General features: G+C 38.8%; 1 long non-coding RNA gene across 1 annotated transcript; it reads right to left on the reverse strand.

Moving 5' to 3' along the window:
• Window positions 1-1,798: 1,798 nt before the first annotated feature.
• Window positions 1,799-7,415, reverse strand: LOC140139504 (uncharacterized). The gene is made up of 3 exons (XR_011857148.1): window positions 6,941-7,415; window positions 5,335-5,430; window positions 1,799-2,372 (listed from the first exon to the last, which is right to left on the reverse strand). It is a non-coding gene; the product is annotated as an uncharacterized lncRNA (long non-coding RNA).
• Between the last annotated feature and the right edge of the window lie 366 nt (window positions 7,416-7,781).

A 7,781-nucleotide genomic window follows, 5' to 3' on the forward strand; every position in this document is an offset into this window, starting at 1 on the left:
TTAGCACTTAAACATGTTCATCAAATCAATGTTTTAAATGTGAACATGTTCATATTTGAGATTTTAATAGTTTAGCTGGTGCAAATATACGCATATTATAGTCAAATGAGGTGATTTATTCAAGTGCAGGTTAAATCCATTTGGATTAACTTCAAAGGCTACACTCCCTGTAGGTTCATGACAAAGAGCCGAACAATTCTGCAAAGCGAAACACAATTACAAACAGCAAAACATGCACAAATATTTGCCTGCAATAAAATTTTATTTAACAAATTGATAAAACACAAAATTGATAAAACACGAATTGAATTACATTCATAACTTGGTCAAATTCAAATTGCATTATTAATGGCTATTATTTACTAAAAGATCCATTTACTAGTAATTGCTTATACAGGGGACATCAAAATAGTACCCAGGTATTTTGGCATTTCCAAACAATATTATTACATGTATTAAAGGAGTGTATCCTGATCGACAGCCTCATCCCAAATTTTTTCTATGAAAATTGAGTTTTTGGTATGAGAAGAAAGCTTATATTTTCCCCAGAACTAATTTTTTAGCCCTTAAATTGTTATGAACAAATATGTCTGAAACAGTGGTCGACCACTATAACGGCAATGGGGGAATTGCCACTTTGTCCAAACCCATTTGGTCCAATACCACTTGGTCCAATTTCCATTTTGGCCATTAGGCATTTTGTCCAAAATCCATTTCTTCCATTGCCATTTGGGTCAAGACCCATTTCTTCCATTGCCATTTGGGCCAAGACCCATTTCGTCCATTGCCCTTTGGGCCAAGACCCATTTTGACCGATGCCGTTTGGGCCAATGCCATTTCGGCCAAGGGTTAGGATTAATGTTTAAGGTTAGGGTGACAAAATGGGTTTTGGCCCAAATGGCATTGGACAAAATGGGTCTTGGCCCAAATGGTAATGGTATTGGCCAAAATGGCATTGGACGATGGCTATTGGCCAAAATGGGAATTGGACCAAGTGGTGTTGGACGAAATGGGATTGGACGAAGTGGCAGTAAACCAGGCAAAGTTCGATAAGCACAGCGTTCTGTGGTTGCGGTTTTCTGCTTTTATTATCATACCCACTGGATCAATATCACTCAAAATTTGTAAATTGATATTTTTGGTGATGTTTCCATGATAAATTGAGAGCTTGGTATGAAAAAATAATCTTAAAACTGTTGATGACATGCAACAGGTATGTAAAGGTGAATGGTTGAAAATTGGGTAACATTTTAATACACCTCATATAGAACCTTAACACAATGCTTAGGGGCTGTGCAAATCAAAATGTGTTCTTAGGAGAATCTGATAAAATGTTCACCCTGATACTAGCGTTATTAACACTACTATAAAATAACGCTAGTATCAGGGTGAACATTTTATCAGATTCTCCTAAGAACACATTTTGATTTGCAAATCAAGTTTTAAAAAATAGCTCCATGAGCTTATTGGTCATCCGTTCACTGTGAAGCAATATCTTGAGATCAGATGAATAATCGCTACAAATAATCAGGTGGGAATTTCTCACACTTACATTAGGCTAAACAATAATAGTTTGTTTCTGGTTCAACTTCTTCTTGAAACATGTTTGAGACTTAACACATATAAAGCACCAAGAGGAGTTTCAGTTTGGGACACCAAAGTCAAATTGTCATTGAAACACTGTAGCATTAGGGGTCAATGAACTTTCCAACTGAAGATTTGTGTGGTGTTTTATGGCAAAATTGGGGAGTGCATTTTTATCAGTAACATTTGAACACCAAACTGAAATGTAAGCTTTTATTGACCTGACATCTTTCATACCTAAAGCATTTAATAGCTTCCATGTCTTGATGTCAGTTTTCAGGGGCCAAATTAATGTCAGGCTAACTTTTTGCAAACTTTGTACATTATGTAATCTTTTAGTTTTAAAGACTTTAATTTCACTGCAAAATATTAAGTGTGGGTAGACTACAACCTCAAAAAATGTTTATCTAAAAACCACTCAAAGTTCAAATGTCAAACTGCATATTGATGTTCTGTTTCTGATATCAACTTGCCGGTAACTCAGCCAAAGATACTTTTGCACACACGTGTGTAAATGGCACTTTTATGGAAGGAATGTTCATCCAGCAACACATGTTGTTGCACAAATCCAAGGAAGTTGTATGCTTTGGGGTATGTCTTATCCCAACAATAATACACAAACACAATCATATTGACCATATTGGTAATGTTGTCTCCCACGATTCTGATTGGTTGACCTTTTTCAGCACTAAGTATCCTTCGTAAGTCCCTGTTGAATGGTTGATGATTATCAAATGAGGAGCATCCCCAAACTCCATCTTAGATTGGATAGATTGAAACTCCCTGGGCTGAAAATGAAATGAAACATTGGGAAAAAGAAAGAAACAAAAAATCATTAACAACAGTGCAAAGGGCAAAAATAACAATGCATTGTGTCATGCAGGAGTTCAGGATCCTGAAGTAGTGTATTGATTTTCATTGCTACAACATGTTATCAGCTTCAAACCTCATTCAGAAATATTACAATAAATCTGTTTCTTGCCATTATTTCATGTCAGGGATGGCATTAACTCAAGTTTGGGGGTGAATCACTCACCACAATTACATTTTCAAGCTTTTTCACTCATAAATTTTGTAACTTCAGTAGTTCGGGAGTGAAAATTCACTCCCGAAATATGAGCAACATTGTGGGTGCATGATTGATTGGCAAAATCTGTTCATTCACATAGTAGCAGAACTAAAAAATGATTAAATATTTTTCACCTCCAAAATTTCATTTTCACCCACCATATTTGGTTTTCATGCGAGTTCGGGAGTGAAAAATTACCCCCAACTTTCAATCCTTAATGCTAACCCTGTTTCATGTTGGCAATAACATCCATCAATTGCAATATGTTAAGCTTGCCTATGATAGATCCTTCTGATGTTGCATAGATATGGGCTTAATTGTCACAATTACTCACAATTCTTATTCAGTCGGTGTGATGCACAGAAAATCTCGTCATTTGATTGGATATTCGCTCGTTTAACCTAATCATGTATGAGGCCGTAGGCTTTTATCTAACACACGCGTCGCGTCACGTCACGTCACGTCACGTCACGTCGCGTCGCGTCGCGCGCGTCACGTCACGTCACGTTGATATCTTCTTAAAAGTTACAAACAAGTCATACGGATTCAGTTCACGATTTCGTTTAGTTTTTCCCGGGGTGTTTCCGCATCGAACCCGTCATTATCCCAGGCCCACAGTGAAATGGTTATCGGCGTGGCGATTGCTGACGGCCGCACACCACCAAATAAGCCCCATCGAAATGCACGTAAAAGGGCAAACAGATTCGCGATTTTAACTTCCATGAATTTCCAGACACGATCATTTATTTAAAAATGACTTTTTCTATGGCAAAATATTTACTTGTATTTGTATGAAAAAATATTCCTTATTAATTTTACTTGGCCTATACAAATGTAGGTCCTACCAGCTTTAAACCACGATGGCGATTCGCACCACAATAGCCACGACAAACGCGGAGTGATTTTATTGTTGTGCGGTCGTAAATGGGCGACAAACTGTCATTTACGCAATGAAGTTCAACATTTCGCGCCAACTTCACACCGCCGTCCACACCACGAACACACGAGGAGATGTCTGAAAGCCGAGAGAACTTAGAAAAGCAGTTCGAAGAAGATGTTGACCTTTATTTGACCTTTGGCCCCTCAACGGTAGATTGCACATCGGGTCACTGTGGAAACGTTTTTGGTAACATTTATTGTTGACCTCTGTTTTCAGGTCAAAAGTCATACGTGGGTCAAGGTCATTCAACATGTCAGGTCAAGGTCATTCAACATGTCAGGTCAAGGTCAAGGTTAATTAATTCGGACTAGGTTTGGATCAAATCTATTGAGTCTGGAGTGAGATCAAACTTTTAACACAAATGACCCCTCAATGACCTTTGACCTTGAAGCCATATAGGAAACTTAGTAGCCACTTACCCACTTGTGCTTCCCACAAGGTTTGTGGCATGTGAAAAAAATGTCGTGAAATCACATTTTGGCCATATCAAGTAGGTCAAAGGTCAAATTAGGGTCATGGTCACACAACATTAGCACCCGTATACTGGTCAGTGATTATTGTGACCAAGCCTGGTCAAAATCCGATGTAGTATACGGGTGCTAGACTCATTTTGAAATGTTGCCAGAAAGAAGAAAAATGACCTTTGACCCCTTATTTGTGTACATCCTATATGAAGCATGGGTAGGGGATTCTTCTAAAAATCGGGTTAATCGTCTAGAAGCCTTAGTATTTTTGTGTGAAAAAAATCACATTTTCAACTATATAATCAAGGTCAAAGGTCAAATTGGGGTACAAACCATAAATGGGAGTGGTCAGTGGTCATTCTGACCAAGTTTGGTTAAAATCCAACTTAGTATGTGGATGTTATAGCGATTTGAAATGTTGCCAGAAGAAAGAAATGCGGGTGAAAGAAAGCATTTGGCAACATTTGTTGCCAAATGCAAAAGGAGCAAAAGACAACCGAGACGAGAGCAAATATCCCCTACTGCGAATTATATGACCAGCTATTTACACCGCCATCAAAGAAGACCAAATAATACCGCATCATATACCTCACAGATTCTGCAAAAATGGCTAACGTGTTTTATAAGTCTGAAACACGCGAATGAGGTAGCTTATTTTGTTTTGATAGGCCATTTTCACGTGTGTTTCAGTGGGAGCATTATTTAGTGGTGTGCGCACTGTACGTAGCCTCCGTCGCAGGCTACTCGTGTTTTATCACACTCATAGTTTGAGAAAAGCGAAAACGCACCGCCTGCAAAAGAGGCTACACTAAACTAGGATACGGGCTGTGGTTTAAAAGTAGTTCCAGCAATCCCGATTATTTTATTCATTGAAGCTTTGCTGTGCTTTGCGGCATTGATGAAAAGCTGGAATTCCATGGACTATTTCACGGACTATTTATCACGTAGAGAGATAAGGGTAATTGTGGAGTCAATAATTTATTATGAACTTTTGATAACATTTCAACGTGACGCGACGTGACGTGACGCGACGTGACGCGACGTGACGTGACGTGACGTGACGCGACGCGTGTGTTAGATAAAAGCCAGGCCGTAGATGACAGGCAACGCAGTGACCGCGTCTATAGCAACAGTGTCACGTACCTTAGCGCGCGGAATGGCATAATACGCGAACACGCTACATTACGCGCACCTAAATATGTAAACAGGTTCATGCATTTCAAATTTGTAATTTGAACAGTTTTCAAATAAGGAATGTTTGTACACAAGACACTTACTGTTACAACTTTGATGGCATCCGGAATGTCCAATTTCTTTTCCCAATTTCCCTTCAGGATTTGTTGTAACTTCATCAATACAGACAAGTCATCCACCTGCAAATCATTTATATTAAATTAATTAATACATTCTATTCTGCTCACAGTGACATTTGTCTTTGCTTGCATGATATCTGGGATAGTTTCATTTGTTTGTCGGATGTGCAAAATTCAGTGCTATCAGATGGTATTTCTTTGTCTGATCCCTAGCATTACTACATGTGCACAGATGAGCTCATGTGACTATATAGAAGGGATATACAGTGGCAACTCCTTAACAAGTAACCTGATAGTTTACACCCCCCCCCCTGTATAAAACATGCATCTCACAGGTACATGTATGCATGGCTGCATATTGCCTGGCTATAGGGCTATATGTAAACAATGACATGTATCTGTGTGTTGACACTGCACGTAAAGGTGTGAAGTGGTTAGACTTCATGTTGGCTATTTAATACATAACAAAGCTAATACTGATATAATGGGAAAGTCAATGACTTTGAAATGTAAAATTTTAAACTTAGAACAATTTTGATGGTTTTCATTTTGTGGCAAATTTGCACTCATTTTTAAATAATTGTCACTCTGACTGTGTGTATTTTTTGTTGTAAATCCACAGGCCTTTTGCCAATGACTGGTACGTCAATGTTTTCCGAGTCGTAACATTATGCGGCATGTTGAACCGTAAAATTGTGCGTATTTTCTACAGAATGACGCAGCACCTTTAAACGAGTCGTAACATTACGCGGCATGTTGAACCGTAAAATTGTGCGTATTTTCTACAGAATGACGCAGCACCCTTAAACGAGTCGTAACATTACGCGGCATGTTAGACCGTAAAATTGCGCGTATTTTCTACAGAATGACGCAGCACCTTTAAAAGAGTCGTAACATTACGCGGCATGTTGAACCGTAAAATTGTGCGTATTTTCTACAGAATGACGCAGCACCCTTAAACGAGTCGTAACATTACGCGGCATGTTAGACCGTAAAATTGCGAGTATTTTCTACAGAATGACGCAGCACCTTTAAAAGAGTCGTAACATTACGCGGCATGTTGAACCGTAAAATTGTGCGTGTTTTCTACAGAATGACGCAGCACCTTTGAACGAGTCGCAACATTACACAGCATGTTGAGCCGTAAATTTGTGTGTGTTTTCTACAGAATGACGCAGCACCTTTTTTGAGTCGCAACATTACGCGCGGCATGTTGAGCCCTTAAATTGTGCGTATTTAGCAGATATGCTCATTATGCACTTACTCGATTTCACATTGCTATATGGCAAGCTATTATTCATCTAAATAGCATTTATAAGGGGGGGGTCAGAAACCTATATACCCCTGTCATACCCCTACACGATCCTAGTTTATAATACCCACATGCCTATAGCAGACTTCCAAATGTCCGTAAATCAATCATGAACATGGAATTAAACAGGCTTTTATAATGGTTTATCCTATCTGATATCACGTCCATCCATGTTCATACACTTTGTCATGGAGCTGAATTCGGCAGCCGCGACCTCCACAATTCTGTAATTAATGTCCATTATAAAATATTTCTCACCTGAAAATATCATAGCTGTCTCCTCCCCAAAGTGCTTTCTAACCACTGCTGCGACCTCCTGCACTGATGCGTTGCGTTTGAAGCCAACAAATGGATTTTTTGAAGCCAACAAATGGATTTTTTGAGTCCATTGCTATTGCGAACTGATATTTATCTCGGGGTCGATGTCGGCTGCGAGCTGCATCGTGCAAAAAAGTTTGGGGTTGACATCTCGTCCAATGAAAATTGAGTTACGAATCACGTGTCATACAAAAGTGTTTCATTCCTAAACATCCGTGTTTACAAGTGTTTCCCGTTTAGCAATTAAATATTATTCTCAATTGAATGTGATGTTTAATTGCTAAACGAAAGAGCCTGTAATGTTTAGCAAGTGTTTAGCTCAGCAATTGGTAACATTACCGCTTAGAAATTTAACATGTTTAGAAAGCCTTGAATGTGTAATTGTAAAACACACAATTTTAGAGTATAGATATTAAATACAAGTGTCGAGCCATAAAACGTGTTTAGATAATTGTATGTGTGTAATTACAAAACACTGCATTTACAGTGTAGCTATTACCATTATATAGTACTATAGACTTTTGGACATGATGGCAACCTTATTTCATTCTGATGTGCAATCGATCAGCAAGCGCAATCAATTGATTTAAATGAAGCACCTAAAGTCAGTGGGTGATAACGAACTGTACATCGACGGCTAATGTGTGCCTTTTGTGCTTACGGCTACTCAATCACACCCTTGGGTTGTATGAGAACAAATGGTACCTCTCGCTCGTTTCGTTTGATCAGTAGCTTGCCTATTATATCGTCAATTACGCTGTCAGGTCAGTGGCGGAAGCCC

This window comes from Amphiura filiformis, chromosome 18, assembly GCF_039555335.1.
Source record: "Amphiura filiformis chromosome 18, Afil_fr2py, whole genome shotgun sequence".
In the NCBI taxonomy this organism is placed as follows: Eukaryota; Metazoa; Echinodermata; class Ophiuroidea; order Amphilepidida; family Amphiuridae; genus Amphiura; species Amphiura filiformis.